The 26,752-nt window shown below is 42.8% G+C and overlaps 1 long non-coding RNA gene across 1 annotated transcript; it reads left to right on the top strand.

Moving 5' to 3' along the window:
- Positions 1–26,001, top strand: LOC117356856. The gene is made up of 3 exons (XR_004538723.1): positions 1–111; positions 19,635–19,942; positions 25,874–26,001. It is a non-coding gene; the product is annotated as an uncharacterized LOC117356856 (long non-coding RNA).
- Positions 26,002–26,752: the final 751 nt, after the last annotated feature.

Raw genomic sequence — 26,752 nt, 5'->3', positions numbered from 1 at the left:
AGATACCAGCACTGAATATTTATGGACTGTTTAGATGCTGTGGGTGGCATTTTTGACAAACACTGACTTCAGGGATTAAGAACTGATCCAATTGTTTTTTTAAGAACTAAGGTGAGTCACTGTTATTTATTCAGGATACTATACAATTGATTCAATGGCCCAGAATAGTTCATGATCTACAATGATATTATATTAGAGGTTATATTAGATGTTAACTCATTGCATATAAGTACAATTTGTTAGACTACAGATTCCTTTATTTAGTTGAGTTAGCCTATTAAAGATAATGCTCATTTTTTCACCGCAGTATACAGAAATCAAAAGAAAGCTGAGAGGGCTATAGGGTCTACAAAATTCTGAGTGGTGTAGAATAGGTAAAAGTGAAACAATTTTTATTGTTTAAAAAATTACTTAAAAATAGGGGATATGTGATCATGTTCTTTCAACTGGTAAGTAGATCTGAGATGTTCATAAGGCAACACTTAACCTTCCTCACTCACATGTATTTAATAAAATTTAGGTCCTTCACCACTTTATTTTCAAAGGTTTTGACAAACAAGCCTGCTAAAAAGTCTGGGTTCCCAGTATAAGCAATCTATCACAGCTCAGTTTATTTGCTTCTATTAAGAATATCGCTTCCAATCCCTCTGAATAGGTTTTGCCAAGCTATTCTGTTCAACAGCCTATGGTAATTGTTAGCTGGGGCATGCAAAAATATGTGGGTCTGAAGGGTGAGTGTTTCTTAAGCAATCAGTAACATGATCCATTTGAGTTGGCAAGCCTTCACATATAGCCCGAGATTCTGCAATCCTACCCATCAAAGAAAGAGACAAGGTAGCCAAGTTATTCAGTAATATGTGCATATGTTCCAACATTAGTATTACATTGGCTTGATAAAGCTTCCCTGGATAAATAGTAACTGAATACCCAAGTACTGAACTATATCCTCTCTCCATTGAAAAGGAAAATTGGCACCACACATTATTCACATGTAAGGCTAATGATGATCAAATTCCTTCAATACTTCAAGTAAAGAGCTTGGTAAATCTGTCAGGAACAAAAAGATGTCATCTGAAAATGTGTTGTGTCTCCAAGAAATACTCCTGAAATCAGGGGTTATGTCTCAATTTAAGTTAAACCGAAAAAAAATAGAAGGCTCTAAAAACAATGCATACAGCAAGGGCAAAAGAGGTCAGTCCTGTCTTATGCCCTGTTGAATTGGAAAGCTAGAGGATTTTGTGAGTGTTGTCGGTGCCTGGGCACCCCAATATTTTTATGATACTTATTAAATTTTGAGCAGAAATCTCCATGCTGCACAGTAAGAAAACAAGGCAGGAAAGAAGTATTTCTGTATCCCAGTTTCTATTCCTAGCGCCCGCTGTTGCCTATTACCTGAAATGTCTGACCAATGGGTACAAGAGAGCTGTTTGCAGCCTGCTGGCCAACTGTATAACTGTTGGACAGGAGTGGGAAGGGACCTGCTATAACCAAGAATTGAGGCACTTCCTCTCTGCACCTGCCAAAGGAAAGACAAAAACAGCACAAAGACACTAAGAAAAGGAAATGAGACTGAGCCATATAACTTTATTGGCATGACATATCTCAATATGTATACTTTGGAAGAAAGGCAGGAGAGGGGAGATATGATAGAGACATTTAAATATCTACATGGCATAAATGCACAAGAGGAAAGTCTCTCAATTAAAAGGAAACTCTGGAAGGAGGGGACATAGGATGAAGGTGAAAGGATAGGGTTACCATATTTAGAAACACAAAAATCTGGACACATGGCCCCGCCCCATCCCCACTTCTTCTGCCCCCAGTCCCACTGCATTCCGCCCCCAGTCCCGCTCCCATACTTCTTCCCCGACCTCCAGGCCGCATCTGGATGGCCTCGAGCATGAGTGGATGTGTGTAATGTCATCCACCCATGTTCAGATGCAGCTGGAGCTCGTCGTGGCTTTCCTAAACCTGGACAAACTGCTGGGTTTTGAAAAGTCCATCCAGACACCTTGACAGTCCTCCAAAAAGAGGACATGTCCGAGTTTTCATGGATGTCTGGTAACCCTATGAAAGGGGGATAGATTCGGAAGAAACCTCAGAAAATACTTTTTCATGGTGGTAAATGTGTGGAATGGCCTCCCTGTGGAGGTGGTGGGGATGAAAACTGTATCTGAATTTAAAAAAAAAGCTTAAGACAAGTACATTGGATTTCTAAGAACTGCAAGGTAATGGCGGAATGAAAGACACCAAAGTAATGGGAGTGGAAGGGTTGGGGATGGCATAGTTAGGCAGACTAGGTAGACCTTATGGTCTTTATCTGCATTCATTTTTTTTTTTTATGTTTCTATATGTGTTGACACAGTAATTTGTTTAGTGGCTAAGGTAGAAAAAGAGAAGCGCTGGAGAGCAATAAATAAGCAAAGAACGGGTAGGGTTATCATATTTGTGAAGATAAAAGAAAAGGACACATGCCACTACCCACATCCCTCCCCCCCCCCCCACACACACATGCACACCTTTCACCCATTTCCTTGGCCTCCCTTTCCAACTTCTGTACCTTTTAATGCTTCTTTCTCTTTCCCTCTCTCCAACCCTCCTTTCCCTTGGGTGCTTGCCTCTCTCTTTCTCTCTCAAATTCCAATCCCCAGCATCCCTCCACATGGGTGTCCCAACCTCCTCTTCTGCTGTTTCTGTCTCACCCTTTCCATCCAGCACTACCCTACTTCATGCTTTTTTCCAATGCTCTCTCCTTTCCATAATGCTTCTCCAACCCTCCCTCCTTCCATGCTCTTTCTCCAGCCTTCCCTTCCTCCATGGAGTTTCTCCAGTCCTCCCCAGGACAGGATTAATTCTTCGAGGGCCCCTAGGCATACAAGTACACTGGGCCCCCCTGCCAAGCCCACACCCCCACCCCCATTTATCTGTTTTCTTATTTACTTATTTATTTCCACTTGTATTTCTTTTTTTTTTTTTTAATTCAAAACAAAGATGTACAGTTTTTCTTCTTTGCAACCCCCAAACATCTCTGAACACATCCCTCTTCCTTCCCACCTACTTACCCAGGACTTTAACTCTGAACCCTTTCCATCTACTATAATAAAATGCTAAGCGCGCATGCGCACTCTTACCGCCGTGTTCCCTGATCTGTCGGCTGTGGCAGGTAAGAGTACGCATGCGGGCATTTGTTATTCTATTCTAAAGACCGGCGGCAGGTAACATGCCACGACCCCCCCTCCCCCCCGGCGCTGAACCTACCCCACCTCCCGGCTCCAGCCGTGTCCGAGACACAGTAAACACGCTGCTTCGCGTCCTTCTACTGGCCTGATTTCCTCTGCTGCATCCCTGATGACATCATCAGAGACGCGGCAGAGGAAATTAGGGCAGAAGAAGGACGCGAAGCAGCGTGTGTACTGTGCCTCGGATGCTGCTGGAGCCGGGAGGTTTGTCGGCTGTCTAGCAGTGGGAGGATCGGCTGGCAGGGTCAACAGACTGCTGCTGGGTGAGTTTTTTTTTTTTCAATAAGAGCAATAAATACAAGTTAAATCATCTGAAATCATTTTTGGAATGTTTTGCCGATTCGTGACTAAAGACAACTTTCTTTGATTTTTGATCCATCAATAAAGGAAACAGCAAAGGCTTGTGTGATGCGCCTACTGTCAGCAAAGGCCTCGCTTAATGAAGAGCCCCAGCAATTGGGTTCCGACACAAAAACTACTAGATTTACAAATAAACCTCCCCATATTCTCACTGAGCTAAACTGGCATGGCTTTTGCACTGGAGTAAAACTGACGACTCAAAAATAAATAAACGGGTCTCCCTCCCCCTAAAAAATTAACTCCCATATTCCTGCAGTGTTAGAGGAGCAGAAATAGATTAATTTAACTTCAGAGGGCTAGGCTTACAAAAAATGGATAACAAATGCAGTGTGGATAACAAATGCAATGAAAAAGGCGATAAGTGACAAGAAAGCATCGTTCAAAAAATGGAAAAAGGACCAAACAAAGGACAACCAAAAAGAGCACAAAGAACACCAAAGGGAGTGGCACCGAGTGGTTAGGAAAGCAAAAAGAGAATATGAAGAGAGACTAGCGGGGGAAGCAACAAACTTCAAATCATTCTTCAGGTATGTTAAGGGGAAGCAACCAGCAAGGGAGGAAGTGGGACCCTTGGATGATGGAGACAGAAAGGGAGTGGTAAAAGAGGAAAAAGAGATAGCTGACAAGTTAAATGAGTTCTTCACGTCAGTCTTCACGAGGGAAGACACAACCAACATTCCAGAACCCGAAGAGATCGTAAATGGAGATCAGGATGATAAGCTGGTCCAACTAGAGGTAAGCCAAGAGAATGTCCTCAAGCAGATAGACAGGCTAAAGAGCGACAAATCACCAGGTCCAGACGGCATTCACCCAAGGGTACTCAAGGAATTAAGGAACGAAATAGCAGAGCCACTTCGCCAAATATGCAACCTATCGTTAAAAACTGGAGAGATCCCAGAGGACTGGAAAATAGCAAATGTCACGCCCATCTTCAAGAAAGGTTCAAGGGGTGACCCAGGAAACTACAGGCCGGTGAGCTTGACCTCGGTCCCGGGAAAGATGATGGAAGCGCTGATTAAGGACAGCATCTGTGAACACATCGAAAACAATGGACAGCTAAAGTCGAGTCAGCATGGCTTCTGCAAGGGTAGGTCATGCCTCACAAACTTATTGTACTTCTTTGAGGGGGTAAACAGCCAGGTGGATAAAGGGGACTCCATAGACATCATTTACCTTGACTTCCAAAAAGCCTTCGACAAGGTACCACACGAAAGACTGCTTAAGAAGCTATGGAACCACGGGGTGCAAGGGGAGGTCCACCGAAGGATCAAAAACTGGCTGGCAGACAGGAAACAGAGGGTTGGAGTAAAGGGCCATTACTCAGACTGGCAATGGGTCACGAGCGGAGTTCCACAGGGGTCGGTGCTGGGACCACTCCTGTTCAATATATTCATTAACGACCTGGAGGCGGGAACAAAATGTGAGGTCATTAAATTTGCGGATGACACCAAACTATACAGCAGGGTTAAAACCACGGCAGACTGCGAAGATCTCCAAAAGGATCTGACGACACTGAAAGAGTGGGCCAAAAAGTGGCAAATGAGCTTCAACATAGGGAAATGCAAGGTCATGCATGTAGGAAAAAAGAACCCGATGTTCACTTACAAAATGGGGGGGATCACTGCTAGGGGTAAGTAACCTTGAAAGAGACCTGGGAGTGATGGTAGACACAACATTGAAGGCCTCGGCACAGTGCGCCACAGCCTCAAGGAAAGCAAACAAAATGTTGGGTATCATTAAAAAGGGTATCACGACCAGGACGAAGGAAGCCATCCTGCCACTGTATCGTGCAATGGTGCGCCCGCATCTGGAATACTGTGTCCAGTACTGGTCGCTGTACCTCAAGAAGGACATGGCAGTACTTGAGGGAGTCCAGAGAAGAGCAACTAAGCTGATAAAGGGTATGGAAAATCTCTCATATACTGACAGACTAAAAAAGTTGGGGCTGTTCTCCCTGGAGAAGCGGAGACATGATAGAAACCTTCAAGATCCTGAAGGGCATAGAAAAAGTAGACAGGGACAGATTTTTCAAATTATGGGGAACCACAAGTACAAGGGGGCACTCGGAGAAATTGAAAGGGGACAGGTTTAGAACAAACGCTAGGAAGTTCTTTTTCACCCAGAGGGTGGTGGATACATGGACCGCGCTTCCGAAGGCTGTGGTAGGTAGGAGCACGTTACAGGGCTTCAAAGAAGGTTTGGATAGGTTCCTAGAGGACAAAGGGATTGAGGGGTACAGATAGGAGTAGAGGTAGGTTATAGGGATAGGAGTAGAGGTAGGTTATAGAAATAGTCAGGGACCACTGCTCAGGCAATAGGCCCTGGTCCTCCTTCCCTTCCTCTATGATGTTTCTCCAGCCCTCCCTCCCTCTATGCTGTTTCTCCAGCCCCCTCCCCTCCCAATGCTGATTATTCAGCCCTCCCTCCTTCTACCTCTGATATTGGTTCCCCTTATGACCTCTCTAGCTCCTGACTCCCCCACCTACCTCCTTCCTGGCTGCTGTAATTCAATATTTAGGCAGCCGGCAGCAGCAACGATATGAGCCTGATGCTGCCAGCCTCTCTGCAGCAACTTCCTGTTCCTGCATAGCTGGGACCAGCAGAGAGGTGGCTTCCAGGCCAGGCTGGCAGCAGCAGGCTCAATTTGTTGCTGCTGTCGACTCCCTGAAGATTGAATTATAGTGGCCGGAAAGGAGGTAGATGGGGGAATCTGGAGAGCTGGCTAAATCCGGACAGACTCCCCCATTTTAAAAAAAACCCAACGTCCAGACACCAAGACAGTCCTCTAAAAAGAGGACATTATAAGGTTTTGCAGGGGGTGATATTGCAGCAGACAAGCCCCAAATGATGTAAGGTGGCGACCTTACAATTTGCCAGGTCCCGGGTTCAATGCCCTCATAGAAGGTTCAGTAGGAAGTGAAATTAATGACAATGATAGCCAAGAGTGATTGCATAAAGAATATATTGTTTAGAAATAGGCTTAATATTAGAGAAAGGCACTGTTTAGATCTACAATCAGGAGGATTTCCTGTTTTCAATATGACCTGCACAAAGATGGTCTGAAGGAAGTGAAGAGACCCAGAGCAAGCAGCAAACCATCGTAGATAAGATAAGCAATTATTAGCTTGCTTGTTCATGTTTATTGTGGAATGTGCCAGTGCTTGAAGATTTAAAGTAAATTCTAAAAAAGAAAAAAAGGATAAACAGAAAAAAAAAGTATGAAAGAGGGGTACTGTGACTGAAGTTTGAGGGGGGCTGCTGAGGTTCCTTAGCTCCTACTCATAGCTCCGGTGCAATGTTCGGCCCGTGGCTTCGGAGGCCTTCCCCGACTCTCTAGTACTGCCTGGTAGATGAGGATAGAGATGTGAAGGCAGAACAGTTTACAGGAGTGATTTAATATTTTGACTGTTTAGAAAGATACAGCAAGCATATGCTTGGTTACAAATGTACATAAAGAGATAGAAATAAGCTTTAAAAATATAGTGGATTTAGAGACTGCTTCTCTGTGTGAGAAAGGACAGTTTACCTGCTACTGCCTAGTTATAGGCGGTTAAGAAATATTGTAAATAAATAAATAAAATAATAATAATTTGTGTGTCTGGATAGGTGAGAGGCTGTGTGTGTGAGAAGACAGGGGAATGAGCAAAGAGTCCAGAGAAAATAGAGAGAGAATCCCAGAGAAAAGAAGGTGGTCAAGGCTCCAGAGAGAGGTTAAGGATTTTTACCTCTTATATTTATAAGTTTGAGACTTGTTCTAAAAATAGAATCTATTGTTGTTAAGTACCCATATCTTTTTGTAAACTAGGTGTAAATAAGGTGTGTGGGGCATGAGAGACTGGAAAAGAAAAGAGAGAGAAACTATCCCTTATTGACTGGAGTTACTGTTAATTTCCAGTATCACTCTGACAATGGCTTTTGATTAACCATAACTATCTGTGCCAGAACATACAGCTGAGGCTATTGTCCAACTTAGCGCATTTTTTGAACCTCAGGGCTGTGCCAAGGTCTTGTGTTACTTTTAAGCACCGATAATTTAGATGTAATTTAGGCATTCTGAGGCTGATGGTCCATCTGCGCTGACATCCCCCAATAACAGATATGACTGATATAATCTGCCATAGGCCTTTGCTGACAGCTAGCACTGTAAGGCTGGGCTGACATCTCCCATACTCTTTTTTTATTTTATTCTTTAAAATGAAAGCAAGCTTGAGGTACCATTTTATATGGCATTCACTTCTGCAACTGTTTGGTAAACAGCCAATTTGCCCTTCTAAGATGCCTCTCTTACTTCCATTACATCAGCAAGTACCCTTATCCTGCACAGTTTCCAAGCTATGGAGATAAACATGAGTTCAGACCTCTGTCTTAGGTTATATAGTCATTTGGGCGGGGAAACCCAATATGCTCCATCTTACCCGTCTTTGAGGGAATGAACAGTGCATAAGGGATGCAGGAAGCTTTCTCAGGAGGTTCAGGCTTAAAGGTACCAAGATGCCATGAGTAGGGCTATGAGAGTATGAGAAGAGATCATATACTAAATCCAGTTATGCAAACTACTGTTACTACATCCTCTAGCAATGAGTCTGGAAAAAAAGATATAGTGGAATTAAAAAAGGTACAGAGAAGGACGATGAAAATGATAGAAGGGATGGGACAATTTTCCTATGAGGAAAGGCTAAATTGGCTAGAGATTTTCATCCTGGAGAAAAGATGGATCAAGAAAGATATGATAGAGATCTAAAAAATTCTGGGTAGACATGAATTGCTCTTTTAGTCTTTCCAAAAATACAAGGAATAGGGGGCATGCAATGAAGCTATTAAACAGTAAATTTAAAACAAACCAGAAAAATATTTCTTCGTTCACTTTGCAATTAAAATCTGGAATTCATTGCCAGAGAATGTGGCAAAATCAGTTAGCTTAGCAGGGTTTAAAAAGGTATGGATAATTTCCTAAAAGAAAGGTCCATTAGCCATTATTAAGATGGATTTGGGAAAATGCACGTCTTATTTCTAGAATAAGCAGCATATAATCTGTCATGTTCTTTTGGGATCTTGCCAGGTACTTGTGACCTGAATTGTCTACAGTTGGAAAAAGCATACTGATGCCATCAGGTTTTATAGCTGAAACCCCTTAATCTGTTGTTTCCTGATTATTATTCTAGCTATACTGAGGGCAAGAGGACATCATGGAACTTCTGTAGTGACTTTTTTTTTTTTTTACTTTTTTAAAATTTACCAAAATAATTCTCTGGGGGATAGATTGGTCTTTTCCTTTGATGTATGTGGTACCTTTTAAAAAAACTTTTGCAACTCCAGTATTTTTGATGTTCCAAATTCCTTGTCTTTTACAATGTGAATATTGATATAGATCAGTGGTCTCAAACTCGCGGCCCGGGGGGGGTCACATGCGGCCCGCCAGGTACTATTTTGAGGCCCTCAGTATGTTTATCATAATCACAAAAGTAAAATAAAACAGTTTATTGATCATTTGTCTCTTTAGCTATAAATGACAATATTATTATTAAGACTTGGCCAAAAGGAAAGATTTATAAACTATGAAGAGTTTTACCTCATGCAAAATTGTCATTTCTTTAATAAGACATTAACTATTTTTTCTGCGGCCCTCCAAGTGCCTACAAATCCAAAATGTGGCCCTGCAAAGGGTTTGAGTTTGAGACCACTGATATAGATCAAGGTTGTGACTACACAAATAGTGACAGCAACAGAATGTAAATAACAACTCAGCAGAAACCTTAATCCAGATATGTCAAACTCTGGCCTGCGGGTCAAATCTGGCCTGCGGTGGGCTGAAATTTGGCCCACCAGACAATTTCAAATTTCCCCTAAAGCTGGCCTGCCCCGCCGGTACAAGCGCCACTCTTTTGTAGATTCACACAGCCTGAAGAGGGATCGCTGGTCGGCCGTAGCCTCAGCTGCATGTTCCCTCTGGCGTGGTCCTGTACGTCAGCGGGACCGCACCAGAGGGAACGTGCAGCTGAGGCTACGGCAGCCTGCTAGGATCGCTACTGCCGACCAGCAATCCTATGCAGGCCGCATGAACCTACAGATAATGCGGCGCGAACCTATCTGGAAGAATGTACAGCCCACACAACATGCATGAAATACAGGTAAGGAAATAAAACTACTTGCTGACAAATGTAATCTAACGCCAGTTATGATTTATTTAGTGCCAATTTACATTTGTTTATGTTCAATCAAATTCAGTAGTTTTTGAATGTTCTCATTGCTGCCGAAGAGGGAAAACATACTCATCAGTGAAGCATTTAACTTTTCACATGCCCTTCTATAGTTAACTATATATCTTCATGGACAGCATTGTTTTTATCTTTATTTGCATTTTACCAAAATCATACAAGTATTACACTTGAATAAGTAAAACTTAAGGAAAGTTCTCAAACATTCAATAGGAATTTAAATAGTGCTTTATAGATCTCAATAAAAAATGGCATGTAAATACATAAACCTGGGACCAACATGATTTGAATAATGACCAGACAACAAAAGGTAAAAAAAAATAATTTTATTTTCTGTTTTGTGATTACAATATGTCAGATTTGAAATGTATATCCTGCTAGAGTTGGTGTTAGACAGCAAGCGTGAACTAGGACCTAAAAGAGAGAGGAAAAGTCTTTTTTATTTATTTTGTTTACATCACAGAGCTTGCGTGGGGTTGGAGAGGTTGTAATCCTATACTTCTACTAAAACTAAAAGGTACTTTTATTAGCTAAATTGGTTAGCGTACCTTAATAAAAGGACCCCCAAGTATCTTAATAAAAAAATTCAGCCCGCGACTTAGCCTGTGTTTTAGATTTCGGTTCCTTTTGCGATTGAGTTTGACACCCCTGCCTTAATCTGTGGTGATGGTATTATGATGTCATTCTGAACAATATGCTCTCAACAATGTTAAGAAATACAGTTGAAAGGAACTTAGTCACTGATCAGTAATTAGGATATTTGCTGCCTGACTCATGTTGGTTATTAGCAGAATGAAGTATGTATGCTGGTCTCTTTCCCATATTAATTTGACATGGAACATTTGTTACAGACAAACCAATCAAATATTTACCTGAAATATTCCTATATATGCCAGTATAGATCAGTTTATATTAATAAAACCTGAGTAAATAATGTATGAGAATTGTGTAAAAGTTATTTTTCTTATTTAAATTAACCCAGGAAATGAGTACCAATTATGCATTAGTGTACATAATGCTTAGACACTGGATGTAAATCAAATACTAATTAAACAGGTTTAACCACAAATAATTTATACTTAACATTGCAGTCTTTTCACATATGAATAATACAGTATTAGTGTGGAATAGAATACATTGGCAGATAAGGTCTGCATGATCCAACAAGGTAGGCAGAGTTGTATCTGGCACTCTGGACAGGTTCAACTTCTTCATGATTAAGCACTGGCATACTTAATCTATATCTCTTCTTGACAATTTTGAGTAACTCTAAACCAGTGGTTCTTAACCTGGGTTCGACCGAACCCCAGGGGTTCGGTGAGTCAGTCTCGCGGGTTCGGCGGAGGTCAAAACACACCTCCGACTCATATAGCGCTTCGGTCACGTTCAATCATCTATCAGTTATTCAGTGATTTTGATCAAGACTGATCGTGTACTCGGTTTCTTGATCTATCAATCTGTAACTAACGCCTTATATACATCAATCAATTCCTGATCAAAATTTGTGATTTAACTGATAGATGATTGAACGTGACCGAAGTGCTTATGATTCGCGATGATACGCCCCGCTTGTCCATAATTGACTGCAGGTGATCACGCAACATCGCTTGGCCTATCTGTGCTGCAGGGGATTTGATGCACACAGTAGTCAAATTGTAACTGTTGTGATGATACGTCGTGTGATACCTATCTTAATATTTTAATCCCTTACTAACTATGTCGAGCAAAATATGAAAGTGGTCAGACGAATATGTACAATATGGATTCACGTGTATAACGGAATGTGATGGGAGTCAGCGTCCTAATTGCATGATTTGCAATGCCAAGTTGAGTAATTCTAGTCTAGCTCCGGCAATACTAAGGGAACACTTCCTTAAGCTGCATGGAGATGGAAAATACAAGAACACAACGCTCGCTGAATTCAAGGTGAAGAGAGCAAGATTCAATGAAAAGGCTACTCTGCCTGTTCTCGGCTTTGTACCCATCAACAAACCGATCCTCACAGCATCGTACGAAGTTGCTTACCTGATCGCAAACCACACACCATTGGTGAAACACTCATAAAACCAGCTGTGTTGAAGATGGGCGAATATCATGCTGGGAAAAGCGGCTGAAGTTCAGTTATCTGAAATTCCTCTTTCAAATGACATCATCAGCAACAGAATAGAGGACATGAGCAAAGACATCTTGGCTCAAGTAGTTACAGATCTGATTTCAAGCCCAGCAAAATTCAGCCTTCAACTCGACGAGACCACAGACGTTTCCAATCTAAGCCAGCTTGCAGTATTCGTGCGCTATGTGAAAGACGACGTGATAAAGGAAGATTTCTTATTTTGTAAGCCTCTTACAACAACAACTAAGGCAACTGATGTGAAGAAACTTGTAGATGACTTCTTCAAAGACAACAATCTTTCGTGGGATATGGTTTCTGCAGTTTGTTCAGACGGAGCAACAGCCATGCTCAGAAGAAAGTCTGGTTTTGGTGTGCTAGTGAATGCCGATGCACCACACATCATTGTTACGCATTGCATTCTGCACAGGCATGCGTTGGCAACATAAACCTTGCCTCCAAAACTGGCAGAAGTTTTAAAAATTGTTGTGGAATGCATGAACTATGTGCGAAATAATGCTCTGAAGCACAGCTTCAAGGAGCTGTGTAAAGAAATGGGATCTGAATTCGAGGTACTTCTGTACCATTCTAACGTTCGGTGATTATCCCGGGGACAGGTGCTGAATCGTGTTTTTGCCATGCGTGTGGAATTAGCTCTATTTTTGCAAGAGCAGCAACATTGTCATGCAGATTGCTTCAAAAATTCTGAGTTCATTCTCATTTTAGCATACATGGCTGATATCTTTGCAGCTCTCAATCATCTCAATAAGCATATGCAGGGTGGTGGAGTCAACATCATCGAAGCGGAAGAAAACCTGAAAGCTTTTAAAAAAAAGCTACCATTATGGAAATGACGAACAGAAAACGATAACTTCGCAAACTTTCCCCTGCTAGACAACTGTGTAAGTAAGATCGAAGATGTATCTGGAATCGGAGACATTTCTGTACCCGCGGAACTGAAGCAAACTATTGCCACGCACTTAGATGAGCTTGCAAAGTCTCTCGATGGATACTTCCCTACAAGAGAGTCATATCCAGCATGGGTGAGACAGCCGTTCACTTTTAGTGTTGAGACAACAGATGTCAATGATGAATACGTCGATGAAATCATTGAAATTCAGCAGCCAAGTTCAACAGCAACTCTTCAGAACAACAACGCTCTCAACATTTTGGTGTCAACAATTGGTAACGTACCCTGTTATTGCTAAGAGAGCTCTGGAAATTTTCATACCGTTTGTTACAACATATCTTTGCGAGCAATCCTTTTCGAGGATGCTGGACATAAAAACGAAGAAAAGCAACAGACTTTGTTGCGAAAATTAAATGAGAGTGGCATTTGCCAAGGTAAAGCTGCGCATTTCTGAACAGGTCTCTGAGAGGCAACAGTAGAAGTCACACTGATTTGCAGTAAATTTCATTATTATGTTATTATTATTCGAAATATAGAACTTTTTTGTTTTCAAAATTGATATTATTTTTTCCCTCACTGTATACCTATGTTTTGAATTTGTAAAAATCATATTTTATTTTTCCAATAAAGAAGGGTTCGGTGAACACGCATATGAAACTGGTGGGGTTCAGTACCTCCAACAAGGTTAAGAACCACTGCTCTAGACCATAGAAGACTGCCTGACATTGGTCCTATTTCCAGTCTTGATCCTGATCTGCCTTAGCTATTTATGAGAGCCAAACTATAGAACACTGCCCAGCATTGGTCTTACATCCCAACCTCTGAAGCTGCCGTCAAAGTTCACTCCAGTTATGAGGTCATTTGCTTTAACTGGATTCCATATGTTTTCTACATGGAGATCCTGTGTTTATCCCACATATTCTTTAATTCCATCACTATTTTTGTCTTCATAACCTCCCATGGAAGGATATTCCAGACATCTACGATCCTTCCTGTGAAAAAGTATTTCTTCACATTGCTCCTATGTTTTCCACCTTGCAACCTTAACTCGTGACTTCTAGTTCTACTGCTTCTCCATTTCTGAAAAAGATTAGTTTGCTTATTAATATCTTTTAAATATTTAAACATCTCTATCATATTCCCCATCCCTTCTTTCTTCTAAGGTATACATATTCAGGTCAAGTCTCTTTTCACAAGTCTTTTGGCACAAGCCCCATATCATCATCGATGCCTTCTTCCGACCACCAAGTATTTTGATGTCCTTAACAAGATATGATCTCCAAAATTGAACACAATACTCCAAATGAAGCCTCACTAATGACTTGTACAAGTTATTAACACATCTTTTCTTCTGCTGGATATGCCTTTCTCTAGGTAGCCTAACATCCTTCTGGCTATAGCCACTGTTTTGTTTCCTCAAGATCCTCTGACACAATCACCCCAAGGTCCCTCTCCCAGTCTATGTTTATTGGTATCTCAACCCCTAGCAAATAGAGTTCTTTAGTGTTTCTACACCCCATGTGCATCACTCTACACTTTTACATTAAATTTTAACAGCCAAACATTAGACCATTCTAATCTTTTTAGAACAATTTCTCATGATGTCCACTAAAAGGAGATGTTAGCTGTTGCCTCAGCAGAAGGCTTGCCCTTTCACCATGCCTGGAGGTGTATGGCCCCTTTCCCCCTCCCACCATCCCAGAATCACAAAAGGGGCAGCAGTGGGAGCAAGGAAGGTGAGAGAAAGACAAAAGCTTCACTTAATGATTTTGCTATGTATGAAACCCTAATCCAGAATCAGGTCTATGAATATTTTAGCACCAGGTTACCATGAACGTGCACTATGAGAGAGAGACAGCCCCCTTCTGTACTTGCTCTGGTCCTGAGCTGGATAGTCAGTTATCCCTGGTCAACCAAGACTCTGATGTATTGTGGTATCTTGCTTTTTAGGGGAGATTCTGACTTAGAGTCGTTCCGTCATAATCCCACATATGGTAACTTTGACTCATTGGTGCCTCACATCATCAGTAGGGTAAAACTAACCTGTCTCACAATGGTCTAAACCCAGTTCAAGTTCTCTATTAGTAGGTGAACAATTCATTCTGCTTCACAAATTTTACTATTTGGGACCTGGGTTGGATACTATTGGAAACAGGATACTGGATTTGATGGACCTTCAGTATGTCCAAGTATGGCAATTCTTATGTTCGTAAGGAAAGGAAAAGTAAACATTGAAGCAATATCAATATGAACTCTTGGCTGCCACAAGCCAATTATCCCTGAGATAACTTTTCTGACACCTCTTGCTTAAAATTCAAAAAAGTCAGGATTATGAGCCCCCTTTTATGGTCTGTATTCATTCTGAACATCAAGATCAAGTGAGCTTTTGCCCTTCTGCTCTATGGGAGATTTCTGTCTGCCCCGAGCTCACCTCAGGACATCTGCATTACGGTTTGACAAGTGTACCATCCCAGACACACTCGCCACCTGAAGCAGGTTACTGTTCCTGAAGCAGGTCATGCTTGGAGCCAAAAGCGACTGAGTAAGTGAAAAAGCAATAAAAGAAGTATATTTATATTTATTTACTAGTGTTTAAGCCCTTTACATTAACGGGTGCTAGAGTAGATATCTGTGTCTGGGATTTTTTTTTCTTTGTCTCTCTCTCCTTACACGCTGCCTGTCTGTCTGTCATTTTTTCTGTCTGTGTCTCTCCCTATATCCTTAGTGCCCTCAGTGCCTCCTTCCTATGTCCTTAGTACCCCTTCCTACGTTCTTAGTGCCCCCAGTACCTCCTTCCTGTGTCCATAATGCCCCCAGTGCCTCCTTCCCAGTGCCTCCGTACTGTGTCCTTAGTGCCCCAGTGCCAATGTACTGTGTCCTTAGTGCCCCAGTGCCAGTGTACTGTGTCCTTAGTGCCCCAGTGCTTGTGTACTGTGTCCTTAGTGCCCCAGTGCCAGTGTACTGTGTCCTTAATGCCCCCAGTGCCTCCTTCCAATGTCCTTAGTGCCCCCAGTGCCTCTGTCCTGCTTAATGCCCTCAGTGAATCCTATGTCCTTTATGCCCTCAGTGCCCCTTTCTATGTCCTTAGTGCCCTAGTGCCTCCTTCCTATGTCCCCATTATTATCTTCTAGACTTTGTCCCACCCCCGATGCCAGGCTGCCTGCCTGCCTCCCATCCCCCTGAGCAGCATGTTTCCATTTAACCCCCATCCCCCGATGCCAGCCTGCCTGCCTGCCTCCCATCCCCCTGAGCAGCATGTTTCCATTTAAGCCCCCCCCCCGATGCCAGCCTGCCTCCCATCCCCCTGAGCAGCATGTTTCCATTTAAGCCTGCCTGCCTGCCTCCCATCACCCTGAGCAGCATGTTTCCATTTAAACCCCCCCCCCCCCCGGCGCCGACCCTATCCGGCACACCTAAAACCCGTTAGTGCATGTACTGGCCAATCAACCAACCCTCACCCACCCCACCCACACAACTCCCTTCTTTTTTTTCAATTGTTACCCATTTTTTGTAAGCCTAGCTCTCTGAAGATAAATTAATCTATTTCTGCTCCTCTAGCACTGCAGGAATATGGGAGTTACATTTTTAGGGAGAGGGAAACCCATTTATTTATTTTTGAGTCGTCAGTTTTACTCCAGTGCAAAAGCCATGCCAGTTTACCTCAGTGAGAATATGGGGAGGTTTATTTGTAAATCTAGTAGTTTTTGCGTCGGAACCCAATTGCTGGGGAACTTCATTAAGCGAGGCCTTTGCTGACAGTAGGCACATCACACAACCCTTTGCTGTTTCCTTTACCGACGGATCGAAAATCAAAGAAAGTTGTCTTTAGTCACGACTCATAAAGCGAATCGGCAAAACATTCCAAAAATGATTTCAGACGATTTAACTTGTATTTATTGCTCTTATTGAAAAAAAAAAAAATTCAAATAGTAACTCACCCAGCAGCAGTATGTTGACCATCCCAGCCAATCCTCCCACCGTTAGACGGCCGACAAACCTCCCGGCTCCAGCAGCATCCGATGCAAAGTAAACACGCTGATTTGCGTCCTTCTACTGCCCTAATTTACTCTGCCGCGTCTCTGATGATGTCATCAGGGACGCGTCAGAGGAAATCAGGCCAGTAGAAGGATGCGAAGCAGCGTGTTTACTGTGCCTCGGACACTGCTGGAGCCGGGAGGTTGGGGTTTCGGGTGTGCCAGGTAGGGTCGGCGCCAGGGGGCGGGGGGGGGGGGGAGTCGCAGCATGTTACTTGCTGTCGGTCGTTAGAATAGAAGAACAATGCGCGCATGCATACTCTTACCTGCCACAGCCCGACAGATCAGGGAACACGGTGGTAAGAGTGCGCATGCGCGCTTAACATTTTATTATAGTAGATAAGCAATTGTTATAGATCTTCAAGCAGAAGCACAGTAAGGTGGCTTTACAGCATAAAAAAAGGAAAAGGAAAATAAAGAAAATTAATTTACTGTGATCCTATTTTGGGTGGTGTGATTCTTTGTTAGGCCCTCTTTTACTAAGTCGCAGTAGAGGTTTCTATTGTAGCCTGGGGCGCTAAATGTTCCGATGCTCTGGGCCACCACAATAGAAACCTCTACCGCGGCTTAGTAAAATTGTGTGTGGGGGGAGGGGGTGGTTAATGCTGTTTTTCTACATTTTAGAGTTATTATGTACATGTTACTTTTAGAGGGGCATTTTTACACAGTTTTAATGAAAGCCCAACTCGGATGCAGAAGTATGATATTAAATTTCATAGAACCTGAACACAGGCAGTGTTTCAGCCTGTAAGCCTTCATCAGGAGTCCTCATACTATGGTGTGTAGGAAACATGAAGAAACTGTGCATGAGTAGTGAAGCTAAGTGATGTGGGGGGGAACCCCCCTCCACAAATATCCAGTTCAACTGGTAAACTCAAAGGGCAATGGTGATCAAACCAAAGGTAATCAATATAAGTGCATTAAGGGGGGTCTTTTACTAAGGCGCACTACCTGTTTTAGCGCACACTAAATATTAGCGTGTACTAAATGCTAATGCGCCCATTATATTCTATGGATGCGTTAGCATTTAGTGCGTGCTAAATCAGCTAGCACACCTTAGTACAAGACCCCCTAAATGGCAATAAAAATTAAAATTGGTGCCAATTAGGTGAATATTATTTCATGAATCATGAAAAAAGTGCTGTGTAATCAACAGAAATTACTTTAAAAAAGATCTATTGGGGCGAAAGTGGTATCACCAGGCGGAAAGGCAGCATAAGCCCAAGGCTCCTCAATACTGCTGGGAAATTGAGCATCATTTGCTGACGCTTTGCTATTTTTGGAATGCAGAGTGCTTGGAAACTCTTTGAACCCCTATCTAATTAAGGCAGCGAAAAGAAGATAATGGATTATCACAAATTTACCTACCAGGGAGCATCCCCACCTTAGTGGGACCAAGAAAGCAAGGTTGCTTACCTGTAATAGGTGTTCTCTGTAGACAGCAGGGGAATGCAGTCACACTTGATGGTGAAGTCTCTGACTGAGCCTAGCTATAGTAAGCTTTTGAGCTTGAGCATGTGCAGGAAAAAATTATAATACGTGACCGAGGCTTGGAGCTTGCTTACTCTTCTAGCTGATGTGAGCGCTACAAGAAAAACAGTCTTCCAGGAAAGGAAAGTGAGAGAGGCAATACCCAGTGGTTCGAAGGGCTCTTTCACCAATTGATCCAGGACTACATTGAGGTCCCAAGCTAGCGTAGGAGTTTTCAATGGAGTCTAAGATTGTTGAGACCTCTCAGGAAATGTACAATAAGAGGATGCTGTGAGATTGGTTTATTGTTGACTGAGTGGTATGCTGAAATTGCTGATAGAGGATATCTGACAGAGTTTGTCTTATGCCCTGCGTCAGACAAATGCGAGAGATATGCAAAGATATGGTCCAGTGGGCACTGGAGTGGTTGCAAACTATGAATCTGATACAGATTTTTTTTTAGCTGTTCATGTATATAAGATTACAAATTATACACCACCGTATATCGTAAGGAAGTAGCAAGAAACAATTTATTACATTTACCCATTAAATGTGTTAATGAACCTACCTAGAAGCCAGTTCCTAAGAGTAGGACACATTTGTATCACTATGATTGAGTTTGAACAGCAGGCATTAGAAATGAAGAGGCAGTTTTCACAGAGGAAATATCCTATATGTGTTATCGGAAAAAAATCATCTCCAGGCTAAATATGCCCAGCAGGATTTGCTTCTTCAATATAACAGCACAGAAATACAAAATAAGAGTTACAGTGGTAACACCTTTTATAATAGAAAGCTATGTGGTTACTTCAGCAATACATAAATTTTGGGCAATTTTGCAAATTCATCAGTGTTTCACAGAGTGTCCAATCATAGCACACAAGCCTAATAAAAGACCATAGCAGAGATGTTGATTTTTAAAAGGAAGATTATAGGTTTAGTGGTTGGACATTTGCGATGTGGGCATTGCGGTGGTGTAACCTTACAACTGAAGGATTAAGTTGTACATCAACCCCATCATGACTGTGAGTGTCAGTACTGCATGTGATAGCAAAGATGTTATTTATGTAATTACCTGCCCATGTTTGACTAAGGCTGAATGAACATATATCGTAAATAAATAGGGCTTTGACAGACCCCCCTGGTGGCTCATTGGCTAGACAAGAATCATAGTAATTGGAGGCTGCTAGATAAAGTTAGAAACATAGAAACATAGAAATAGATGGCAGATAAGGGCCACGGCCCATCTAGTCTGCCCACCTCAATGACCCTCCCTCTACCTTTTTCTGTGAATAGATCCCACGTGTCTATCCCATTTGGCCTTAAAATCAGGCACGCTGGGAGCCTGAGCTGACGGGTGGATATTGGCAGAGGGGCTGTCTTCTTGATCCCGGTTCCCTGCAGCAGCAGTTCTTGCTCGATTACCACCAACGCCGACAGGCAGTGACAGAGACGGACCCCCTGACGTCATCGAGTCCGTCTCCTACTTCTATTCTTTAAAAGGAAGCCGCTGCTGCGGTTGTGGCCGCAACCGCGCGGCCGCAGGGCGTGGCCCCTTGGGAGCCACTTGGAGCCACGGGGAGTCCGGGACCTGGAGCTGACTGGTAATATTATTTATCTTATAAACTCCTTATTATGTTAGTTTGAATATGGGGAAAAGGAAAATAAAACCCAAAAGCTCAACACCAATGGTATCTGGTCCCATGGACAGATATTTAACTTTATTATCTGATAATCCACCACTTGCACCATTAAATGTTGAATCTTCTTTGTCAGGAGCTTCAATAAGTCCCCTCGAATGGACTCCTCCCCTTCACCCAGTATCCAGTGATAGTAGGAATAATAACCCTACTATATCCGATGGACAAGTGGTATCATCTACTCAGACAAGTAAACTAGTTTATGCTGAAATACCTAAACCATTGATTTTTTCTGGAGGAGTGGAAGAAAATCCACGAACAGAGGAAACGCAGGATATTACTTTAAAGGACTTATGGCTAGGAATAACTAGAGTTGAAGGGTATTTCAGGGTAACAATGAAACAAATGGGGGATTTTTCTCAGTCGGTTTCTTCTAAATTAGAAAATGTGGATTCTAACTTAGTCTGTTTGGATAAACGTTTAAACACTATTGAAACTCAATGTAATAATTTACAAGCTGTCTCGGTATCAGCTGTTAAAAGATTCTACTGTGATACATTCTAAAATTGAATCAATGGAAAATATGAATAGAGTGAAAAATCTCCGCTTGGTCAATTTTCCAGTAACTCACTTATTGTCACCTGAAATCTTACTAAGGAAGTTTTTTAAAGAAGTACTGGGAATGGCCAATGCGGAGAATTTTCCAATAAATAATAATTATTATATTCCTCCAAAAAAAGTTGAATCTGCCCAGGAAGTGGACCATCTGACCACACCAGAGGTAAATTTGACTGAATTCTTGGAAGATACACAGGATGTGATTCAGAGTCGGTCCACCCTGGTAATAATATGTATGAGCGAGATGGATAAAATGTTGATAATGAGACTTTACTTCAAAAATAGGTTAATGAAATTTTGTGGGGATTTGGTTAGGATTTTCCCGGATGTATCCAGGACCACTCAAATGAGGAGGAAAGAATTTCTGAAATTGAAGGATAGAGTTTTGGCCCTGGAGGCATCCTTTTACCTGAAATTTCCCTGTAAGTGTCTGGTTAAGTTACAAGATATTGAGTATGTCTTCTGGGATCCTATACAATTACAACAATTTTTAGTTGCAAGAGAACAGAAATGAGATTTGTTTCACTTAGCTGAGAATATGAGGAGAATTAATTTAAATAATATCCCACTTTAAGGAATGATTCAAGATTCTTTAGTTCGAATTGAGAATTATTGTCCTTTATTTTCCTGAATTTATTTGATTAGAAATAGCAATATGTGCTCCCTATTAATGTGGGCTTAAAAGGAATTATGTATGTATGGTTTGATTATGTATTGTTTTATGTATTTATCCTTTTTCCTTTAGAATTATTGGATATTGTAAATATATTCAAAATTCATAATAATATAAAAAAAAAAATCAGGCACGCTGCTGGCCTCAATAACCTGTAGTGGAAGACTATTCCAGCGATCAACCACCCTTTCAGTGAAAAATAATTTCCCAGTGTCCCTGTGCAGTTTCCCGCCCCTGATTTTCAACGGATGCCCCCTTGTTGCCGCGGGTCCCTTGAAAAAGAAGATATCTTCTTCCACCTCGATGCGGCCCGTGAGATACTTGAATGTCTCGATCATGTCACCCCTCTCTCTGCGTTCGAGTGAGTACAGCTGTAATTTATCCAGCCGTTCCTCGTATGGGAGATCCTTGAGTCCCGAGACCATCCGAGTGGCCATTCTCTGGACCGACTCAAGTCTCAACACATCTTTACGGTAATGCGGCCTCCTGAATTGCACACAGTACTCCAGGTGGGGTCTCACCATGGATCTATATAATGGCATAATGACTTCAGGCTTACGGCTGACGAAACTCCTGCGTATGCAACCTATGATTTGCCTTGCCTTGGATGAAGCTTGTTCCACTTGATTGGCAGTCTTCATGTTCTCACTGACGATCACCCCTAAGTCTCGTTCTGCTTCAGTTCTTGTCAGGATCTCACCATTAAGGGTGTAAGTCTTGCATGGATTTTGGCTGCCCAGGTGCATGACTTTGCATTTTTTGCCATTGAAGCTGAGTTACCTAGACCAGTGCTCCAGTAGGAGTAGGTCATGCATCATGTTGTCAGGCATTAAATTTATGCCTGTTGTGCTTTTGCCCACTATGTTGCTTAGTTTGGCGTCATCGGCGAATAATGTTATTTTGCCTCGCAGCCCTTCAGCCAAGTCTCTTATAAAGATGTTGAATAGGATCGGGCCCAGGACCGAGCCCTGCGGCGCTCCACTGATCACCTCCGTCGTTTCGGAAGGGGTGCCGTTCACCACCATCCTCTGAACATATGAACATAAGAAGTTGCCCCCGCTGAGTCAGACCAGAGGTCCATCTTGCTCAGCGGTCCGCTCCCGCGGTGGCCCATCAGGCCTAGTGCCTGAACAGTGATCCCTGATTAATTTTATAACTTACCTCTAATCCCATCCCTATAATCTACCTCTACTCTTGTCTGTACCCCTCAATCCCTTTGTCTTCCAAGTACCTCTCCAAAGCTCCTGTTTATCACATCCTCCGGTAGCGCGTTCCATGTATCCACCACCCTCTGTGTGAAAAAGAACTTCCTAGCGTTTGTTCTAAACTTCTCCCCTTTCAATTTCTCTGAGTGCCCCCTTGTACTTGTTGATCACCTTAATTTGAAAAATCGGTCCCTGTCTATTTTTTCTATGCCCTTCATGATCTTGAAGGTTTCTATCATGTCTCCTCTAAGTCTCCGCTTTTCCAGGGAGAAAAGCCCTAGCCTTTTCAGTCTGTCAGTATATTAGAGGTCCTCCATACCCTTTATTAGCTTAGTTGCTCTTCTTTGAACTCTCTCAAGTACCTCCATGTCCTTCTTGAGGTACGGCGACCAGAATTGAACACAGTACTCCAGGTGCGGGCGCACCATAGCACGATACAGTGGCAGGATGACTTCCTTCTTTCTGGTCGTGATACCCTTCTTAATGATACCCAACATTTTGTTTGCTTTCCTTGAGGCTGTTGCACACTGCGCCGACGCCTTCAATGTTGTGTCTACCATCACTCCCAGGTCTCTTTCAAGGTTGCTACCTCCAAGCCAGTTCCCAACCCATTTCGTCAATGTGTCGCCCAATCCTATAGAACTCATCTTGCTCAGCAACCTGCGGTGTGGTACGCTATCGAATGCTTTACTGAAGTCCAGGTATACGATGTCCAGGGACTCCCCAACATCTAGCTTCCTCGTCACCCAGTCAAAGAAGCTGATTAGGTTGGATTGGCAGGATCTCCCCTTAGTAAATCTATGTTGACGGGGGTCCCGTAGATTCTCCTCGTTCAGGATCATATCCAATTGGCGTTTGATTAGAGTTTCCATTAGTTTGCACACTATTGATGTGAGACTTACCAGTCTGTAGTTTGCCGTCTCCATCTTGGAGCCTTTCTTGTGGAGTGGAATGACGTTAGCCGTCTTCCAGTCCAACGGGACGTTACCCGTACTAAGGGAAAGATTGAAGAGCGCGGATAGCGTTTCCGCCAAGACATCACACAACTCCCTGAGCACCCTGGGGTGTAGGTTGTCTGGCCCCATTGCCTTGTTAACCTTAAGCTTTGATAGCTCGCAGTAGGCACCGCTGGGTGTAAACTCAAAATTACTAAACAGGTCAACTGCGTCAACCCTTGTCTGTAGCTGAGGGCCGAGTCCTGGCGCCTCGCGAGTGAAGACTGAGCAGAAGTATTCATTTAACAGTTGGGCTTTTTCCGAGTCCGTTTCTACATAGTCTCCGTCTGGTTTCCTAAGACGTACTATCCCGCCTGAGTTTTTATTTCTGTCACTGATATACCTGAAGAAGGATTTATCTCCTTTCTGGATGTTCTTCGCTAGAGACTCCTCCATGCGGAATTTGGCCTCCCTTACTGCTGTTTTGACGGCTTTTGACTTGGCCAGATAGACTTCACTAGAGTCCTGATTGTTTGTAAGAGATGAATGCTTTTTTCTTCTCCTTGATGAGGTCCGAAATCTCCGCAGAGAACCACTGTGGCTTATTGTTCCTTCGTCATTTACTTACTGATTTAACATAGCGGTTAGTCGCTTCTTGTATGGTGGCTTTCAAAGTCGACCACATTTCTTCCACGTTATCGGTTTCTGCTTGGCTTTGTAGCGCCTGGTGAACGAAGTCTCCCATTTCTTTGAAGTTTGTGTCCTTGAATTTGAGGACCTTGGTCAGTGTGGTAGATTTAGTGAAACCTTTCTTGAGATTTAACCATACCATGTTGTGGTCACTGGAGGACAAAGTGTCACCCACCGAGACATCTGTGACACTTTCTCCATTGGTAAGTATCAGGTCCAGTATTGCCTGATCCCTTGTTGGTTCCAACACCAGTTGCCTGAGTCTTGCTCCCTTCATAGAGTTTAATAGCCTCCTGCTGCTGCCGGAAGCAGAGGAAAGCGTGTCCCAATCCACATCAGGCATGTTGAATCACCTAACAATACTGTGTCCCCATGCAAAGTGATATTCTCTATATCTCCGATTAATTCCATATCTAGGTCATCCTGTTGTCTTGGGGGTCTGTAAACTACGCCAAGATACAGGCATTTGTCCTTCCCTCTGGCCAAATTTACCCAAAGGGATTCCCCAGTGTAGTGGACATCTGTGATTCTGGTGACCTTAATGTCATCTTTAGTATATAATGCTACACCTCCTCCCATTTTGCCCTCCCTGTCCCGGCGAAGCAAGTTGTAACCCGGTATGACCATGTCCCACCCTTGGGAGTCTGTGAGCCAGGTCTCAGATATCGCCACCACATCCAGGTCGGCATTCCTCATTTCTGTTTCCAATTCTAGGATCTTGTTTCCCAGAATGTGGGCGTTTACATACATAGCCCTCCATGTTGTACGTTTGTTACTCTTCAGTGGGGATGGTCCCGCTTGAGCTATTTGGACACCTTTAATGCAGTTTGCAATGTGTGTTCTCTCGCTGGACCCAGAATTACAATGTGTACTCCCTCTAGACCCAGAATTACAATGTGTACTCCCCTTAGACCCAGAATTACGATGTGTACTCTCCTTAGACCCAGAATTACAATGTGACCCAGCATTATGATGTGAGCCAACCCCAGACTTGAAAGTGTGTATGTTGATATGGGTGGGAGGGCGGAAACTCTGAGCAGCTTTTAAACTACTGTATAAGGAGCAGTGATGGATATTTAGGGCTCCTTTTACAAAGGTACGCTAGCGTTTTTAGCGCGCGCACCAGATTAGCGCGCACTAACTGAAAAACTACTGCCTGCTCAAGAGGAGGCGGTAGCGGCTAGCGCATGCTATTCCGCATGTTAAAGCCCTAACGCACCTTTGTAAAAGGAGCCCTTAGTTTGGAAACCGTAATGCCCAAAGGTTTAGTGCATTGGGATTGGTTATAATTTTTCCTTTAGTGGTTGGTCTTTTAAAGTTAAACTATCGTATGGGATTGGTTTAAAAGTACTGAGGAGTAAAACACTGTGTTAGTCAAGAGAAAGAACATTATGAAAGTATAAATAAGAGGATTTTGGATACAACTATTACAGGTATTCTACTCTATTAAATCAATGTTCCAAGTCAGTGTAAGGGTTTGTTTTTTGTTTTTTAAATCGCAGACCACTGTGGTAAAAGCTCTGACGCCCATAGAATTCCTATGAGCATCGGAGCTTTTACCGCAGCAGTCTGCATTAAAAAACGCTTACATAGCTTGATAAAAGAGAGCCAAAGTTTGCAGTCAAGCTAAAATAAGATAAAAAGTTTATCATATACTAGAAATAATGTTTAAAAGTGAACTATTAAGACTAGTCTTTAAAAGTTTGGAACACATTGTAAAGTGAATGGGACTTATTCTGCTTTATTGTGGTTACACATTTTGTTTACAATATAGATACTTATTATGTACCTGGGCAATGGAGGATTAAGCGACTTGACCAGGATCACAAGGAGCAGCACTGTGATTCGATTCACAACCTCAAGGTTCTGAGGCAGCAGCTTTACTACTCGAAGACAAGGCAGGTGAGTCACAGGGTGTAATTCCTGTGCGAAATGAGTCAGTACTGAGGCCTTAGGTGAGATGTGGACATAGCCAATTCAAAACCCAGCATGATAATCACTATCGTTATCCAGGGCAGGATCAATTCGTCAAGGGCCCCCTGCACCCAGGCGGAAACAGGAAGCTGCGTCAGAGGGAAGCTTTGGGCAAGCAGCACCGCTTGCACAATTACAGTTCCCGTTGCCTTTCTTACCCGTGTTGCTTGCTTGTCTTACTTTCTGTCGATGGGGGTGGGGGGGGGCCTACATTACCGAATTGGGGGGGGGGGGCCGTGTTGCCAATCGATTCTGGAGGCGCCCATCGTCATTTAGAAAAAACAATGTTGATGCCCTCCTTCATCGGGCCCCCCTGACCTTTTCGGGTCCTAGGCACGTGCCTACTTGGCCTATTGGTTAATCCTGCCCTGTCATTATCGATCATATAGATGAGACTAGCTCAATGGAAATTATATTCTGCCCAAATGCTCTAAACAAATAAACAAACTGGTGAGAATATTCATTAATCAGTGGTCTCTCCCTCATGGTTAAAACTGCTGAATGCATACACCAGTTTTCATCTTTTTTTTTTTTTTAAGCTGAGGTGTTGGTGTCCAGTTTCCATGTCAAGGTCTACATAGTGACATAATCTGGTCCCCATCCCCTTCCAATCCATCGCCTCCCGTCCGTATTTACTTTTGATTCATTGCCTTTCATTCCCGCTGTAATGACTTTTTTG

Source organism: Geotrypetes seraphini, chromosome 3 (genome assembly GCF_902459505.1).
Source record: "Geotrypetes seraphini chromosome 3, aGeoSer1.1, whole genome shotgun sequence".
Taxonomy (NCBI): Eukaryota; Metazoa; Chordata; class Amphibia; order Gymnophiona; family Dermophiidae; genus Geotrypetes; species Geotrypetes seraphini.
The sequence above is the reverse complement of the archived record's forward strand: the minus strand, read 5'-3'. Positions and strand labels throughout refer to the sequence as shown.